Source organism: Schistocerca piceifrons, chromosome 7, assembly GCF_021461385.2.
Source record: "Schistocerca piceifrons isolate TAMUIC-IGC-003096 chromosome 7, iqSchPice1.1, whole genome shotgun sequence".
Lineage (NCBI taxonomy): Eukaryota > Metazoa > Arthropoda > Insecta > Orthoptera > Acrididae > Schistocerca > Schistocerca piceifrons.
In genome coordinates this window covers 211,624,913-211,644,986 of record NC_060144.1, presented here as the reverse complement: position 1 = coordinate 211,644,986, position 20,074 = coordinate 211,624,913, and the positions used below count along the sequence as shown (strand labels likewise).

The window sequence follows — 20,074 nt, the reverse complement described above, 5'->3', positions numbered from 1 at the left end:
ACCGTTACAACACAAAGGTTTACATTTACAGATCGTAAATAAAAAATAAAATCCAATGCGTCGATCCTTAATTCCAGAAACAGGCAAAGTTGACCCCGCCCACGCAGGAGGTTTGGTTAGGCGGTGGCCAGTTGTAGCACAGATGGATGTCCCCTTTACTAATATTTTCTCCTAGAGCGTTTTTTCCGTACGGTGCGGTGTTGTCGAGATATTTAGTTGTCTCATGTTTAAACAACCACCGTGTATAATGAAAAAGACCTGTTCATCACGAAATCGTTAAAGATACAGATATTAACAGTCGTTGCTACAGCATTTTAAGGAATATGCGTGTGCTTCTGTTGGGTGGTAATCATCCTTAAAGTTATATGTGAATCGTCCGTTGGTGCTTCAGACATCCATAACATGATTGCTGTACATTATTTCGTCGTATTTAAGTCTAATAAACGCAAGACTGTTTATAACATAATTTCTGTTACATATATACATATATCAACAAAAGCAAAACGAGGATAATGGAGTGTAGTCCAACTAATTCAGGTGATGCTGAGGGAATTGGATTAGGAAATGAGACACTTAAAGTAGTAGGTGAGTTTTGCTATTTGGGAAGCAGAATAACTGATGATGGTCGAAATAGGGAGGATATAAAATGCACACTGACAGTGGCAAGAAAAGCGTTTCTGAAGAAGAGAAGTTTCTTAACATCGAGTATAGATTTAAGTGTCAGCAAGTCCGTTCTAACAGTATTTGTATGGAGTGTAGCCATGTATGGAAGCGAAACGTGGTTGATAACCAGTTTAAACAAGAAGAGAATAGAAGCATCTGAAATGTAGTGCTACAGAAGAATGGTGGTGGTGGTAAGTTCCTAAGGGACCAAATTGCTAAGGTCATCGGTCCCTAGGCTTACACACTACTTAATTTATCTTAAACTAACTTGCGTTAAGGACAACACACACATCCATGACCGAGGAAGGACTTGAACCTCCGACTGGGGCAGCCGCGCGAACCGTGGAAGGCGCCCAAGACCGCACGACTACCCCGCGCGGCCCTACACAAGAATGCTGAAGTTACATGGGTAGATCACGTAGTTAATGAGAAGGTATTGAACAGAATTGGGGAGAAGAGAAATTTGTGGTACAACCTAACTAGAAGAAGGGATTGGTTGGTAGAACATTCTGAGGCACCAAGAGATCACCAATTCAGTACTGAAGGGAAGCGTGGGGTGGTGGTGGAGTTGGTTGGGGGGCGGGGGGGGGGGGGATAAAAATCGTAGAGGGTGACCAAGAGATTCATACAGTAATCAGATTCAGAAGGTGTTGGTTGCAGTAGGTACTTGGAGATGAAGAGGCTTGTACAGCATAGCGTAGCATGGAGGGCTGCATCAAACCAGTCTTTGGACTGAACACCACCACAACATATACAGTTGTCCGAGAATTTCTCTTATTCCTCTTGACTTTCTTTGGGGAAATACATAGTTGTTTTACTGGTGTCACTGCTTTGATGCCGATGAAAAGTATCATTGTTGTCATTATTGTAAGTCGCAAAAGAGCAGCAAATTGCAGCCTATCGCTCTCCGTTAGAACAGTTTCCAAATGCTAAGTCTGGCTCAAGAGTGTTAGTTTTTGAAGCATGTGCTATATATCACAGTTCACACTGGAGGAATGAGATTTTCTTGTCTAGGAAAATTTCCACTATAAGGAAGAGAGAAAACGGAACTTGTCTCATGTTTTGGTATGACCTGAGATATCATGATACTGAGTTGTCATCATGATACCAATTCGGAGTATATATTTCAAGAAAATAGTTTAAACCCCAGCTCAAATGCATAGGAATCATGGGTACAGCAGGACGGAACTACTGCACATTTGCCAGTTCAGTTGTCGAGATCCTTGACGAGCAATTGAGGGGCCACTGGATTGGGTGGGTGGTTCAGCAACATCTCCAGCCCCACTGACATGGCCACGACGAAGCCCGGATCTTACAACTCTACAAAACTCATTACGTGGATTACTGAAATCACTTGCGACTCGACGTCGCTAAAAGACTAAAGAAACATTATTCAGAAGTATTGAGGACTCCTTTCGAAGTATAAATCCTGAGATGCTCCGTAAAATGTCAAGGAAGACAATGACACACATAAATCTCTGTGTAAGGAACGACGGTGCACGTCCACCGGATACACAGTTTTTATATGTAAGTGCTCTGATGTAATGTATTTTGTTTTTATCTTGGAGTACAGGAACATTTTTGACACACTGTACAATGGGAGCTAGTGTGTATACGCAGCGAGAAAGTACGTCTTAGATTAATTACAGTCTTCCCTCTTTGTACCATTCGTACATAGAGTGAAGAAGAAAATGTAGCTGTATGCGTCCGAATCCGACCTTCTTTCTGTAACTGTTGTCATGAGACTTATTCGCAATACACGAAGGAAAGACAGAAAGGAAAGTTGCATCTTTACTTGGCGCCAACGTCAAGGTCATTGGTGACAAAGGTTTTACTTGTTAAGATACGGGAAAGTAAATCGGACGTGAGCGTGTCGAAAATACGATTTAGGTAAACAACGGAAAGTCTTAAGCAGTTTGGCCGGTTGGCGTTTCAAACCGCGTCCCTCACAAATACTAGTTCAGAGTCCACTTGTGGATGGTAGCTATTTCAGCAACCAACATTGCATCGAGACGAAATCATCGCAGAGTGGACTCTGTGGCATCGGCTGGGGCGTCAGAAGGACCGTGGCCTCGACTGAGGACCAGCCGTGACTGTCACCTTGAGGGATTCCGCGAAGCGACTGGAAGCATGACTCAGGAGGTCTGGATCAGATCGGATTCAACTTTCTCCGTACTCAGCACCCGTTACCTGGCCTGAAAGTTTGAAATGCGTGATTATTTTCAAAGAAACATTGGTTACTAGGATCTGTTTACGTATTTTCCAATCTGAACAGTTGCATACGATGAATGACTTTCTTTTAAATGACTTGACCTCCCGATTTCTCATGGAGAAACTGAACTAAATTTTCATTCCCCTTACAAACTCATTATGGTAGCCCTAGCATCGTTACTAAATTCGACAAACCTCCGTAACGATCGATTACGTTTTGAACTAACTTTGCCATCAGTTTCGACGAGGTACATTATAAAGATTTTTTTAAATTACGTCAGGATTACTGATTCTTATAGAATAATTACTCTGCTGGTTTTGGTACGCAATAGCTATCGACAACTGCGAATAATTCTCTAAAATTGTTTTATTAAAAAGTATAGAAAATAGTTCTAGGTTTCTCTTACCTCAGAAAACCCATCCAAGATAAATTTCATTACGAGTCAAAATGTCCAAACCGACATATTCAGCTTGCGAACCAGTTACAACAGCTACGGACAGCCACGTATTACCCCTAAACGCACTCTTTATGAATACAGAAAAGCCGAAATGACATTCTCGAAAAACGCGAGGTGCTTCGGTAATAGGTTTATGAGCAGGAAAACCCTTCAAAGATATACCACGTCCTTCAAAGACTTACGTACTGGGTAGTAACGAAGACGACGCCATTGTCTTGTAAAAGCCATTGCTTTTTCGCAATTCGTGCAACAGTTCTTTTTTTTTTTTCATCTCCCGTTTCTTACTCATGAGATCTGAGCGAGCTAATGCAGAAGTTTGTTCTTTTCAGCGAAATTCTCCACTGGAGCAGGAGTGCGACAAAGGGTTTCCAACCGGGAATATTTCGGAACGGACTGCCGGTTCAGACATTTGGCTGATAACCAAAGGAAACTTCCCGAAGACCTTGGACAGAGCGGATCAGGACATGGGTACTATCCGTATAGTCTTTTCGAATGAAGATTATTTTTCGTCTCTTGTAACTTGAATCGCTTGACTTCCTAGGGAAATTGTGACAATTCTTATGGTGTTTTGTATAGTGTGTATAGAGAGAGAAGGGGAGAGAGAGATAGAGAGAGAGAGAGAGAGAGAGAGAGACCATGTTGAAAACTGAATAAATGGTAATTTATCAGTTTCTATTTTTACGAATAGACTTTGCTCGTGTCAAAGGTAGTATTTTTATGCTAGGTTAAAATTCGACGTAAGCTGGCCACCAGTTTTATCAAATGATGTTCACAGCAGACTTATAAACGCTTTCCAGCCTTACGACTATAGATACTTCGGATATCCGCTCCTCTTATCTGAACTGGTATGTCTTTGGCTTAGTCCCAAGAAACCCAGTAGCATCTTAGGTAAGTGTGCTATTTCAGCGTGGAATAGGAACGCTGGCGTCCTTCTTATTTTCCTGATCTTTATACCTCATCTTACCGCGTCGGCTTGTAAGGTATTGGATTTGGCAATGCTAGTGGTAGGTAAGGCCAAATACCCTTCCTATGTGACGCTGTAACTCTGCACATTTATGTACATGTAGGAGACACACGATCTGAACCTAATGAAGACGCTGGCATCTCAACTAGCCATAATCTAATTCATAGTTTTAGCAACGTAAATAATATTTGAGTATTTTTTATGCCTCGAAGACTGATGATGAGTAACAGTGGTTCGAAACGTCTCGCAAATGAATTACTGTTGTAAGACTAACGACTGTGTGTATTCTTTTAGAGGTATCAACACCAACGACGATATGCACGTTAATAAACAATTCCTAGCCAACTCTTTGTCGCTAAATGTTGAAAAGATGCGCAATGTGCAGTTCAGAACTTGTAAGATGTTTCCTCCCAGTAGTTATATGTTTAAAATATGACAACAGGCAGACAGAAGTGGTTGACATTGTTAAAGTCTTGAGGTTACAACTTCGTTAAAAATTCTTCTGAGAGGAGCATACCACAAAAACACTGAAGCGACTAAATAAATCTTTATTGGCCAAACGGATATTTCCACGCATAGCTAACATTCCTCGCGTAATTTTTTCCATAATACCGCTCAGTATTATTTTATGGGGCAACTCATCAAGCGAAGCTACAGTTTTCCGAGTCCAAAAGCAAGTAACATAAGTTATCTCTGGGGTTCACTCAAGAATTTACTGTAGAGGTTAGTTCAAGAGCCTGGGGAAATTTTACTATAAATTATATATTTGTTGTTCAAACCAACTGTTGTTCAAAGCAACAGCTCATTTCACGGAATCAATGCTAGAAATGAGAATAACATTCGCACTGTCGAATCAACCCGGGTAGAGCAATGTCCTGTGCGATATATTATGAGTTTTTAAGTTTACGTATGTATGCTAGTATGCCAATAACGTTATTTTAAAGCGTTGATGAATGTGGAATGTTGTTCTCGCTAGTGTTTACTACGACAGCGGTTACATATTAGAATGATAGACGACGCACTTTTCTATACACTCACGCAGGGTGACCGTAAAATTACGACGGTAGGCCTACGCACTTGAAAATGGCAAACTGTCGAAAATTGTGGGTAGTAATGTGAACGACAGTGTTTGTATAAGAGCCAAAGTGGAAAACGGAATTTCGATTAACACGGGCCTGTACTGCGAAGACCAGATAAAATTCAACGTGTAGTACTCTCTGTCTTGAATCGCGTTACAGCCTTTCAACGCTTCAAGTCAACATTTTGAGCATATGGTACGATAGTCATAATAATAAACACACGAACCGTACCGGAGTTACTATTTGCTTAAAATCGGTCCAGCGGTTTGCGGCGTTGTTATCTCGTTACTATTTAATCAAGTTCCGCAGATACGTCATTGAAGTGCTCTTCGAAGGTTATTTCCAGCGCTACAGGCAAATAAATCAGCATCATATTTCGACAGCTACAAACGTTGCAAAGTACTTATGTACGTCAAACCATCGCCACATAGTCCGCTATAACTTTGCGAACATTTCACCTAGTGTTATCCCGTTCTGGATAAATTTGCGGTGGCCTGTCTAAGTGATCTCTAACCAAATAAATACTTCTTGCAGTTTTACGAAATACAGCAACCAGCCACTTTTTTATGTGTTTTTGTTTAAGCTAATGCCGATGTGGCCGAGCGGTTCTAGGCGCTTCAGTCCGGAACCGCGCTGCTGCTACGGTCACAGGTTCGAGCCCTGCCTCGGGCATGGATGTGTGTGCTGTCCTTAGGTTAGTTAGGTTTAAGTAGTTTCAAGTCTAGGGGACTGATGACCTCAGATGTTAAGTCCCATAGTGCTCAGAGCTATTTGAATCATTTTAAGATAATACGCGTTTCGGGCTTTCACCCACCTTCACTTAGCGTAATACATATTTGAACGTTCAGTTAGTACATCGTTACAACATCGACAGCAGTTAATAATGCTGCAGGTGTCCTGCGCAAAATAACAATTCTGTTTAGCTACTACATTTCACGAATTGTATATTTACGATACATTGCTGTTTAGTTGTAAATATGGTCTATTCCGCTTGTTGTCCGATTTTCGCGTTTATAGATGTGGCACACACAAGTTTGCAAGATAGAAGTAGAGTAACATGCATAGACTCGAAAATCGGAGAGCAGCAGGGTAGAAAGTTAAGTATAGCTAAACAGCAATACATCTAGGGTGACCAGATACAATTGTTCAAAAAGGAGGGCAAACAGCTTCAAAAAGGAGGGCAAAGGAAGAAAAAAGAGGACGCATCAAACGGGTCAACTGCAGATGAGGATACAACCCGTCATCTTTGGTCAAGTCACGTGATTGCCGGAAATCACCGGTAAAACTAGTAGTTAATTGTTACTGATGGTCAGGTGGTGGTTAACTGAGTAATATAAAAAAAATTAAAAACATTGATTGTGGTGACAGTGTGGCGTCAATTGTTTTTTTTTATGTCAATAACACGGAATTGTTTACAAAGTGAAAAACGTAAGACCATTCACCTCCCTTCATTCGACGCACCGCTACCAACATCTATAATTCAAGTACTAACTGACGATATGTAAACTGCACTTTAACCTTCCGAGTACAAATAAACTGAATGACTATGAAACAATGAAATAAAACCATGACAGTTAATCTATCGAGTTATTTCTTACATTTATTGGCCACTGAGACATACGTTCCAGCTCCACATATCTTACATTCCGCTTCAAATTCATTTCTCCCTTTCTTAAAGCCGGATATTTGCAGGAAAGGACATCAGAAAATGTATACTTTCGTTTAGGCATAGCCAAATATTTTACGTAACTCACTCGGTTAAAAATTATACTCACAAATCACACGTGCGCTACAGGAAACCAAGCCAATACAAAGCGAAGATACGAAACGAAAATTTTAAATAATCGATATTTGCATTCGCTTATAGGTAGCTCAACGATATCATCGACGATCCTCGTGCTACTAACACCGCCTTTGTGTGTGTTTGTCACGAAGGCCGTGCCAATAGTTCAAGTATTTAAGGAAAGAGCAATAGAACGGGGCGAATTGTAAATTTAACTGTATTACGCTCAACTATGCGGAAAAGCCGGACACTGTAAAAATCCGCCCGGACCCCGGACAAAGAGCTAAAAAGGAGGACATGTCCGGATTAATCCGGACGTCTGGTCACGCTAAATATATCGTAAATATCAATACGCGAAGTGGAGTAGCTAAACAGAATTGTTATTTTGCACGGGACAACTACAACATCCTTCTGTCGATGTTGTAAAGATGTACTAACAGAACACTCAAATATGTATTAAGCTAAGTGATGATGGGTGAAAGCCCGAAACGCGGATTAGCTTAAACAAAAAGTACAAGAAAGGTGGCTGCTTGTATTTCTTAAAATAATATAATCCACAGCCACGAAACTCAACAACTAGTAAAATGGATGAATTATTGTTAAATACTTCTTGTCCAGTTTAATGGCATGGAGAAGATCGGTACCGCTGTTATATTACACTGAGCCACTACAGAAAACAGCTTCGTACCTGTTTGTAACACTCCGTCCATGGTACCGCATTTTAACTTTTAAGACGACATTCACACAGCGTTGGACGCCACATTGGAACATCTCCCACTATTAAGGATGCAGGATGCGACACTGTTGTTGATATCGAGTTTGGCAACAGAGACATATGCCTACCTGTTACGGGAGATGGCAGCAGTGGAGACTGGCGGATGTTGTGGTGAGTGGCGGGGCTGTTGTTGCACCGGCAGCGATGCAGGTGATGAGATACGGAATGACCAGGGGCAGCCGCTTCTCTGCTACTTATGGGACCAGGCGTGCGAGTAGCCAGCTGTGAGAGTAGTGGGAGAGGTGGGGAGGGTGGCGGGGAAAGGGCAACAACAGACTCAGCCACAGAATCTGGGAATGCGTTGCCGCCGGGAACCACCCCACGCTTCTTCACTGCTGTGACGCACGCACCGTCTCGAAAAGCCTGCGTAACGGGGCACCTACGCACTGTTGATTCCCCCAAAGCGTCTTTCTCGGGCGACTTCCCTGTCTCGATCGACACCGCTCATCGTAGTTTAACACGGAAATAAACACTGCGCTGCATATTTCTTCGCGGTTGTTACCTCATTGGAATCTGAGTCCCCAGAACGTTAAGTAAAACCCTGCCGAATATACTGGCGTACGTACAAGTATTACGGTCCGTTTGTGCTGTAACCTCTGACACCGCCGTAAAGGCCACGCAGACAATCATCTACATCTACATCCATACTCCGCAAGCCACCTGACGGTGTGTGGCGGAGGGTACCTTGAGTACCTCTATCGGTTCTCCCATCTATTCCAGTCTCGTATTGTTCGTGGAAAGAAGGATTCTCGGTATGCCTCCGTGTGGGCTCTGATATCTCTGATTTTATCCTCATGGTCTCTTCGCGAGATATACGTAGGAGGGAGCAATATACTGCTTGACTCCTCGGTGAAAGTATGTTCTCGAAACTTCAACAAAAGCCCGTACCGAGCTACTGAGCGTCTCTCCTGCAGAGTCTTCCACTGGAGTTTATCTATCATCTCCGTAACGCTTTCGCGATTACTAAATGATCCTGTAACGAAGCGCGCTGCTCTCCGTTGGATCTTCTCTATCTCTTGTATCAAGTCTATCTGGTACGGATCCCACACTGCTGAGCAGTATTCAAGCAGTGGGCGAACAAGCGTACTAGCGTACTGCAACCTACTTCCTTTGTTTTCGGATTGCATTTCATTAGGATTCTTCCAATGAATCTCAGTCTGGCATCTGCTTTACCGACGATCAATTTTATGTGATCATTCCATTTTAAATCACTCCTAATGCGTACTCCCAGATAATTTATGGAATTAATTGCTTCCAGTTGCTGACCTGCTATATTGTAGCTAAATGGTAAGGGATCTTTCTTTCTATGTATTCGCAGCACATTACACTTGTCTACATTGAGATTCAATTGCCATTCCCTGCACCATGCGTCAATTCGCTGCAGATCCTCCTGCATTTCAGTACAATTTTCCACTGTTACAACCTTTCGATATACCACATCATCATCCGCAAAAAGCCTCAGTGAACTTCCAATGTCATCCACAAGGTCATTTGTGTATATTGTGAGCAGCAACGGTCCTACGACACTCCCCTGCGGCACACCTGAAATCACTCTTACTTCGGAAGACTTCTCTCCATTGAAAATGACATTCTGCGTTCTGTTATCTAGAAACTCTTCAATGCAATCACACACTTGGTCTGATAGTCCATATACTCTTACTTTGTTCATTAAACGACTGTGGGGAACTGTATCGAACGCCTTGCGGAAGTCAAGAAACACGGCATCTACCTGTGAACCCCTGTCTATGGCCCTCTGAGTCTCGTGGACGAATAGCGCGAGCTGGGTTTCACACGACCGTCTTTTTCGAAACCCATGCTGATTCCTACAGAGTAGATTTCTAGTCTCCAGAAAAGTCATTATACTCGAACATAATACGTGTTCCAAAATTCTACAACTGATCGACGTTAGAGATATAGGTCTATAGTTCTGCACATCTGTTCGACGTCCCTTCTTGAAAACGGGGATGACCTGTGCCCTTTTCCAATCCTTTGGAACGCTACGCTCTTCTAGAGACCTACGGTGCATCAGACTGATGATATTGGTATCGAAACGCTATATGGCAGACAGAAGGCCGAAATACTGTATTTCGCCTACCGAAACCTTCACCGCGGAAGACAGTAATACGCTTCCTCCTTTCAGTCATCGCTCGAACACTGAAACAGCGGATATTGAGATAAGTGATCAAGGAATAGAAAAGCAACTACAGCCGCTTAGGGATGAGTCGGCAGTTCACTCCTCTTAGCGCGTCCAAATGGCAGAAGTAAACAATAACCAGAAGCAAGGCTTATTATCTATGTGCACTGGGGGTCCGGATATCTTCCTCTCTTCAGCGCTTTCTCTGCTCTGAGTGCTTGATGATGCTTTCTCTCTTAGGGCACGGAAGGTATTCTGAGGCCTGTAGTACCCGTTTTTAAGGTACGTGATTAATTTCGTTGCTCCATTTCTGATATCTTATTTATTTGCTAAAACACTGATCAGCCGACACAAACGTTGAATATTGTGTTACCGCAGCACAAAACTACGAAAAGTGACTTGGCAATGGAGGAGACAAAATGCTGTCCACTGAAGATGCTTCAAAAGAGAAAAACGCGTCTGGTCTAAATAAAACGCTTATTACAGTTACAGAAGAGGAATATATTTTAAATTCTGCTCTAAATAATACTTTTAATTCTGTCACAAAAGAATATCTCTCAATATGAATAGTAAAACAGCGACTGCGGAACAGAAGATATACAAACAAAACTGATAACATGAATATCGTATGTGTGCCTTTTCATTGTTTTTAATTGCTGTGAAAAGAGGACAAAATTAGAAAAACCGAAAACTTGTTATGGTTATAATAAAGAGACAAAGCACTAGAAATTTCAAAGAACTACATTCAAACGAATAAAATTCATGAAGTAAGACACTTCGATATTGTTTTTAAATGAAGAAAATATTAAGCACCGAATAAGGTTCGAACTTAGCAGCCAATCACCTTCACCATTACGCTAACGCAGCTCATCTTTCAATGGGGCTCCTGGAATACTCTAAAATATCACGCAAAATACTGACAAACACTGTTGGTATGACTATGAATTACTCACGTTTCGTCGAAGTACAACAGGATATAAACAATTACCGCTGTTCTTTGTTGCGAAAAAGCGGTTCGTGAGAATGATTCAAACACCTTTCCTTGCTATCGCCTGAATTAGGAGGCTTGTTGCTTGTTTGGTTTAATTAATTAATAGAGTATGAAGCAATTGGTATAAAGAATGCTTTTTCCAAACTTTCTATAAAAGAAAGTCTGCTATCAAGACATTGCCTTTGTTCTATTACTTTATTTATGACTGAACGTTTTGAAACTGAAGACACTTGTTCGTGCTCTGCACTGCAGTCGAGCTCTGGCAACATCGTTCTCTGTTTATTGGCTGACTGTGTTTTGTGACGTCAGATGCGCAGAACGAACCTAAACTCGGCCGCCGTCGTAAATGATGCGCACTTTAGCCACAAGATTGTCTTTCAGTATTGGCCAGAAGTACGAGGTCCATGTAAAAAGTATCCGACCTTTGATTTTCCCGCGCAAAATAGAGACGATAGCGCGGCGCCACTGTACACAGTAAAGGAAGAGACCTATTTGCGCGTGCGTGAATTTTGTCCCCGCCTTCCAGCGTATCAGTCGCTGCCTGTCGGTAGCTGAGTGAGGTGCTACACAACGTGTTCATCGGATTACCCATTCTCTCAAGATGACTGAACGTGTTCAGCAAAGATACTGCATCAAATTTTGTCAAAAGCTTGGTGACTCTCAAAGCGAAACAATTCATAAGATTCAGCAGGTGTTTGGAGAAGATGCGACGGGAGTAACACAAATTAAGGAGAGGTTCAACCGATTCAAAAATGGCCGCACTTCAGTGGAGAGTGACCAACGTTCTAGCAGGCCCCAAACTGCTCGGAGTGCAGCTGTTGTTGAGTCGGTGCAAAGTTTGATGATGGCAGATCGTCGTTTGACAGTGCGGGAGATTGCTCAAAAGGTTGGAATGAGTAAAGATTTTGCACATGCAATTTTGCGTGATGAGTTGAAAATGCACCGAGTGGCTGCGAAATTCGTGCCCAAGTTGTTGTCGCCGGAGCAAAAAGCCCTCCGTTTGGACGTTGCACAGGACCTTCTGGACACCACCAACACTGATCCTGGGTTTCTGAACACAGTGATAACTGGAGATGGTACGACCCAGAAAAAAAAAAGACAGTCATTACAATGGAAGCATCCGGAGTCTCCAAGGCCGAAGAAAGTGTGACAGGTGCGAAGCAAAATCAAGGTGATACTAACTGTCTTCTTGGATGTCCATAGAATTGTGCATCACGAATATGCACCGAAGGACAAACAGTGACAAAGGAGTACTGTCAAGATGTTCTCTGGCGACTCCGTGACGCATTTCGTCGCAAAAGACCAGACATGTGGACGGCGAAAAGCTGGCAACTGCATCACAACCCCCCCCCACATTTATCCCACTTGACCCACAATTTTTAGGCCAAAAATGGGATTACAGCCGTTCGCCAACCTCCCTACTCTCCAGACATGGCTCCTAGCGACTTCTGGTTGTTTCCAAAATTGAAGACGCCACTGAAAGGATCCAGTTTTGACAGTAGCGAGCCGGCCGTTGTGGCCGTGCGGTTCTAGGCGCTTCAGTCTGGAACCGCGTGACCGCTACGGTCGCAGGTTCGAATCCTGCCTCGGGCATGGATGTGTGTGATGTCCTTAGGTTCGTTAGGTTTAAGTAGTTCTAAGTTCTAGGGGACTGATGACCACAGATGTTAAGTCTCATAGTGCTCAGAGCCATTTTGACAGTAGAGAAGAGACGACGACGGAGGTGAACACCATTCCAAAAGATTATTTCCAGAGGTGTTTCCAGCACTGAAAGGATCGGTGGGCTAAGTGTGTGCAAGCACAAAGGGCCTACTTTGAAGTGGGTCAGGGGCCCAACCCCGTCCAGTATTCGAAATATTTTTTCTGGCCAAACGTCGGATACTTTTTAGACAGGCTTCGCAATTTCAATTTTTAAATTATATTTCCTTCTAGTGCTTTCCAAATTGAAGTGGTAGAAAATTAGAGTAAAGTAGGAGGAAAATGGAATGAAGAGTGAATGGTTATCTCAACAAAATGGCCGCGATGCATGTAAGTGAGGCGTTTTGAACAATTAGAAAAGAAAAAGATCGCCACCGAAGAGAAGAGAATAAAAGCAGAAAAAATAGTCTGAAAGAGATCTGAATAAAGCTGAACTTAAGTCAGGTGTTCCAAAATAGAATAAACAGGCAAAAGGGTGCCATGGAAAGCCAGTTAGAAAGCGGCGAAGAAAAATGGAATTTACAGAAATAATGTATCAATAGAAGAGAATGAAAAGTGCATTAAGTGTTTGGAGTCAATTGAAGAAGACTGGGTGCTGTGTACCATGGTAGAGGCTGGGAACATGTTGGATGTGTGGATGAGGATAGTATTTTGTGTTTTATTTGCGATCTCTGTACAACAGCGAGATAAATATTGGTGAATTGAGCTGAAATAGCAACAACAAGTTCCCAGGCTTATGTGTTCTATTATTATTAAATAAGTATCAGTACAATGTATCATTAACAACCAATATTACCTATCACAGGAAAGAAAATGGCCGTTACTGCAAAACACTTTCTAAAAGCCTTGTAAATGTAATTAAATGCTATAAATAACAAATAAAAATCATTATACTGAGCTACTCGTGGAACATGGCTTGAGGTAAGAGAATAGTCATCCGACTAACCACCACAATTACACCGTAAAGACAAAAAACTGAAGCCGGACGATACTTCGCGACTCTGCCATAATAATGGAAAGGCATCGGTACCGGACAAGATTCTACAGTGACTGGACGACAGAACATGCTGCTCTACTAGCATTAGTATAGTAACGACTGGAAATAAAACGCGCAGGTCAGTCCCGTCTTAGGTCTATATCGCTGACGTCATGAATTCCGCAAACAGAGAGAGATCTTGCGACATCACCTCGCCCTGTTTCTCCTTGAGATCCATAGCGCTTAGACAACAGCGCCCCAGTTAATGCTGTGTTCTTTGACTTCAAGAAGGCATTCGATGCAGATCCACACTGTCATTTCTTTAAAAAAAAATGTAAACTTCCCCAGTATCGGGCCAGATTTGTGGCTGGATTCAAGACATCCTTGCAGATAGAAATCAACACGCCACTTTTAACGGACTAAAATCGACATATGTAAAGGAACTTCAGGAATACCACAAGGAAGTGTGATGAGACCGTTACTGTTTTCAAAATATATAAATGCTCTAGTAAGAATGTCGAAAGTTCCATAACTCTGTTCGCAGATGCTCCAGTTCTCAGTAAGGAGGTACCAACGCCAAACGATTAGCGAATTACAGGAAGATCTGCAGAGAATCGTGAGGTGACTGATAGTTGAAAGTGCTCGTAAATAAATTTATCGTTTGGGGCACAAATAGGCGAAGTAATCCGCTGCTGTACAATTGCACTATTTGCGACAAAACAATGGAAAAAGTGTCTTCCATAAAATGGAGAGATCCAAAATGTAATCACCACATGAAATAAATCACAGAAGAAGCAATTTTCCATGCTAACATGTACTGGAAGAATGTTAAGGACTGGCCACTGTGATCGAGCGGTTCTAGGCGCTTCAGTCCGGAACCACGCGGCTGCTGCGGCCGCGGGTTCGAATCCTGCCTCGGGCAAGGATTTTTGTGATGTCCTTAGGTTAGTTAGGTTTAAGTAGTTTTAAGTCCAGGGGAGTGATGACCTCAGATGTTAAGTCCCATAGTGCTTAGAGCCATTTGAACCATTTGAATCTTAAGGAAACGTACAAGGACGTGTTGAAAATTAATGCCTCCGATATTTTTATTTTGTTCTTACTCTCATTGAGGTATTTGGTATCACACATTTTACTGTACATTTATATCTACACTGAAGAGTCAAAGAAATTGGTACACAGTCTAATGGCGTGCAGAACCCCCCCCCCCCCCTCCCCGTCCCCCTCCCCGAACACGCAGAAGTGCCGCAACACGACGTAGCATTGACTCGACTAATGTCTGAAGCAGTGCTGGAGGGAACTGACACCATGAATACTGCAGGACTGTCCACAAATCCGTAAGAATACGAGGTGGTGGAGATCTCTTCTGAACACACATTGCAAGGCATCCTGGACATGCTCAATCATGTTCACGTCTGGGGAGTTTGGGTGCCAACCGAAGTGTTTAAACTCATAGGAGTGCTCCTAGAGCCACTCTGTAGCAATTCCGGACGCGTGGGGTGTCGCATTGTCCTGCTGAAAATGTCGAAGTCCGTCGGAAAGCACACAGACAGGATGCTTACGTACGTGTCACCTGTCAGGCTAGGCGCCAATTGAGACGCACGTGCTGCACGTGTCGCGCGGGTCCAGCGCATATTGCGACGCGTACACGACACTTCGCACGCGGCGACTGGCGACGCTCTGCGCTGACAGAACCGAAGCGCACGCAACCTATTATCTTCCTCAAACGATTCTACAGAAACTATTCATTGAAAATATTTGATTTTTGCCTTACTTGTAGCGTTATATGTCAGCTTCGTGGCGAAGTGCCCATCATCTCGCTAATGACCATTCTTATTGTGATGTACACATTTTAGTAAGACACTGCGCAAAACTCAAAAAGTTTACAACGAAAATTAGGGGGCGCTATGATTTTGCGTTTGGTGCATATTAACCATATGTTGCTGTGTACGAAATTTTTGTTTAGACTTGGGAGGAGGTCTCTATCTGCCTCCGATATCGAGAAAGTGGATCACATGTAGCGCGCTCACTTCCGATCTCACGCCCGCAAGATTGAAATACCCGCAACATCTCTCATATCTCCTAAACCCCTGGAGACATCGAAACGAAAGTTTGGCGAATGATAGCACACAAGTAGGAGAGTGTTTTGCCAATTTTTAAACACATGTAACTTTCTTATCTGTGGCGATATATCAGTACTTCCCTTTTTATATATTTCACTCCAGTGACTGGAATTTATTAAGAGTTATCGACAGCTAGCGCAACAAGAGCTTCCTAGTATGAAAATAAACATGAAATTTCTTTTTTTATGTTGCTGCAAACCGACACTATGAGGTTTTTCGTAAGCTATTGAGCTTTGCCATTGCCAGTTACTTGTTTAATGAGGCACTCCGTTTCGGAATTGTCTCGCAATAGCAGCTGTGAGATGAGTTTGGCAAATTACACTGTGACAAAGGAAGTACAATTAAACCAGTCACCAAGAGAAATGTAGCCAGCTGTGACTCACAAACGGTGATGCTTCTTCGAATAAGAAAAGCTTAACAACTCACACAAAAATAGATTGCCAATTCTGTTGGAATTTTGGTTGAATCCCCGTAACCCATCGTATTTTTAACACTGAGCGACTGAAATGGAACCGGCCGGTGTGGCCGAGCGGTTCTAGGCGCTTCAGTCTGGACCCGCGCGACCGCTACGGTCGCAAGTTCGAATCCTGCCTCGGGCATGGATGTGTGTGATGCCCTTAGGTCAGTTAGGTTTAAGTAGTTCTAAGTTCTAGGGGACTGATGACTCAGATGTTAAGTCCCATAGTGCTCAGAGCCATTTGAACTATTTGTTATTTATATCTGTATAGTTTTCTTTTGTTTTGTTTCTCTTCTGTCAAGAAAAATGCATACTTCAGTAACTGGAGGGCGAGCTAGCCCGTATGAGCTTTGGTGCGTCATTAGTACACTCCTGGAAATTGAAATAAGAACACCGTGAATTCATTGTCCCAGGAAGGGGAAACTTTATTGACACATTCCTGGGGTCAGATACATCACATGATCACACTGACAGAACCACAGGCACATAGACACAGACAACAGAGCATGCACAATGTCGGCACTAGTACAGTGTATATCCACCTTTCGCAGCAATGCAGGCTGCTATTCTCCCATGGAGACGATCGTAGAGATGCTGGATGTAGTCCTGTGGAACGGCTTGCCATGCCATTTCCACCTGGCGCCTCAGTTGGACCAGCGTTCGTGCTGGACGTGCAGACCGCGTGAGACGACGCTTCATCCAGTCGCAAACATGCTCAATGGGGGACAGATCCGGAGATCTTGCTGGCCAGGGTAGTTGACTTACACCTTCTAGAGCACGTTGGGTGGCACGGGATACATGCGGACGTGCATTGTCCTGTTGGAACAGCAAGTTCCCTTGCCGGTCTAGGAATGGTAGAACGATGGGTTCGATGACGGTTTGGATGTACCGTGCACTATTCAGTGTCCCCTCGACGATCACCAGTGGTGTACGGCCAGTGTAGGAGATCGCTCCCCACACCATGATGCCAGGTGTTGGCCCTGTGTGCCTCGGTCGTATGCAGTCCTGATTGTGGCGCTCACCTGCACGGCGCCAAACACGCATACGACCATCATTGGCACCAAGGCAGAAGCGACTCTCATCGCTGAAGACGACACGTCTCCATTCGTCCCTCCATTCACGCCTGTCGCGACAGCACTGGAGGCGGGCTGCACGATGTTGGGGCGTGAGCGGAAGACGGCCTAACGGTGTGCGGGACCGTAGCCCAGCTTCATGGAGACGGTTGCGAATGGTCCTCGCCGATAGCCCAGGAGCCACAGTGTCCCTAATTTGCTGGGAAGTGGCGGTGCGGTCCCCTACGGCACTGCATAGGATCCTACGGTCTTGGCGTGCATCCGTGCGTCGCTGCGGTCCGGTCCCAGGTCGACGGGCACGTGCACCTTCCGCCGACCACTGGCGACAACATCGATGTACTGTGGAGACCTCACGCCCCACGTGTTGAGCAATTCGGCGGTACGTCCACCCGGCCTCCCGCATGCCCACTATACGCCCTCGCTCAAAGTCCGTCAACTGCACAGACGGTTCACGTCCACGCTGTCGCGGCATGCTACCAGTGTTAAAGACTGCGATGGAGCTCCGTATGCCACGGCAAACTGGCTGACACTGACGGCGGCGGTGCACAAATGCTGCGCAGCTAGCGCCATTCGACGGCCAACACCGCGGTTCCTGGTGTGTCCGCTGTGCCGTGCGTGTGATCCTTGCTTGTACAGCCCTCTCGCAGTGTCCGGAGCAAGTATGGTGGGTCTGACACACCGGTGTCAATGTGTTCTTTTTTCCATTTCCAGGAGTGTAGATGGCAGCACCCTTTGAGCCGCAGTGACTGGCAGACGCTTTAAGCGTGGGAGTTTTAGACCGCAGGTCAGGCGAACACACGCTCTGACTCTGAGGTCGGGAAAACCCAACCGTTGGCGTGAAACGTGGGAGGGTAGCTGCCATGGCCGAATTGACTGTCGAGACAAATATCAAATAAGACGAAATCTAATAAAAACTAATACCAACTAGCGACAGAGAAGCCAGCAACATGGCCCCAAGGACAAAATCAAGACAAGTAGATAGGACAAAACGTGCGCTCGATACTGAGCGTAGTTTTTATTTCATGTTAAATGTTTTACACATTAAGTGAACTGTAAAAAATTAATTTCTCGACAACACTTTAAGCGATTTTTACGAATGAAGTGTTTACGGATAGGTCTCATTGAGAACTACCGCGCTATTATTGTAGAATTTTTTTTAATAAAGATTACCTAATTTGAATTACACGCCGAAATGTACATTCCGAGCATGAAAACCTAAATTTTCGCGTTGATATGAGACACTGAAATTCGCGACAGCATTACTAAGGAAACATAATTAGAGATGTATAAGTGTACATAGCTTTAAATGTTTAGATTTATTAGTAACATTACAACGCAAAGTACCGTTTACTTGGACACCGTCATTATTTGTGAATAAACTATTTAAGCTACAGAAAAACTAAGAGCAGCAAGAGAAAGCTGATGAAATGCACGTGCAAATTCATATATGATACATCTATATAACAGTGTGGTATCACGTATCGACACCACCTCACAGGCGTCATTACGTTGGTTATGAAATTTCAAGTGCGTTCGACTTCAATAGCGCTCACGCGGGACCTGGCGATACCAGTGGTGCGCGTCCGCTGATTCACACCTCCTGCAGCTGTGTACTTCGAGCGCCCTGTTACGTCGTAATACAATGAAGAGCCAAAGAAACTGGTACACCATCCTAATAACGTGTAGGGCCTCCGTGAGCACACAGAAGTGCCGCAACACGGCGTGGCATGGACTCGACTGATGTCTAAAGTAGTGCTGAAGGGAACTGACACCATGAATCCTGCAGGGCTGCCCATAAATCACTAAGATTACGATGGGGTGGAGATTTCTTCTGAACAGCACATTGCAAGGCGTCCCAGGTATGCTCAATAATGTTCATGTCTGGGGAGTTTGGTGGCCCGCGGAAGTGTTTAGCCTCAGAAGAATGTTCCTGGAGACACTCTGTAGCATTTCTGGACGTGTGTGGTGTCGCATTGTCCTGCTGGAATTACCCCAAGTCCGTCGGAATGCACAATGGACATGAATGGATGCAGGTGATCAGACAGGATGCTTACGTACGTGTCACCTGTCAATCATATCTAGACGTATCAGGGGTCCCATATCATTCCAAATGCACACGCCCCCCACCATTACAAAACCTTCAACAGCATGACATGCAGGGTCCATGGATTCATGACGTTGTCTCCATGCCCGGTCACTCCCATCCGCTCGATACAATTTGAAACAAGACTCGTCCGACCAGGAAAAATGTTACCAGTCAACAGCCCAAGCGAGAGGTAAAGCTTCGTTCGTGCAGTCATTAATGGTACACGAGTGGTGTTTCTTTGAATGATTCGCACACTGCCACTTGCTGTTGGCAAGAGCACTCCGTCTTCAGGCCACGAGTGGACCATCTGACCGCCGTGTCATCGTCAGTGGAGGATGCGGATAGGAGGGGCGTGGGGTCAGCACACCACTCTCCCGGTCGTTATGATGGTATTCTTGACCGATGCCGCTACTATTCGGTCGAGTAGCTCCACAATTGGCATCACGAGGCTGAGTGCACCCCGAAAAATGGCAACAGCGCATGGCGGCTGGATGGTCACCCATCCAAGTGCCGGCCACGCTTAACTTCGGTAATCTCACGGGAACCGGTGTATCCACTGCGGCAAGGCCGTTACCACTTGTTGTTGGTCCAGCATTGAAATATGCA

General features: G+C 44.1%; 1 protein-coding gene across 2 annotated transcripts in view; it reads right to left on the bottom strand.

Moving 5' to 3' along the window:
* Positions 1-8,117, bottom strand: part of LOC124804832 (multidrug resistance protein homolog 49-like) — a 144,674-nt gene extending 136,557 nt beyond the window's left edge. For both annotated transcript variants that reach the window (XM_047265178.1, XM_047265179.1), the window contains exon 1: positions 8,002-8,117. The gene's annotated coding sequence lies outside the window, so the exon portion shown is untranslated. The remainder of the gene's footprint in view (positions 1-8,001) is intronic.
* Positions 8,118-20,074: the final 11,957 nt, after the last annotated feature.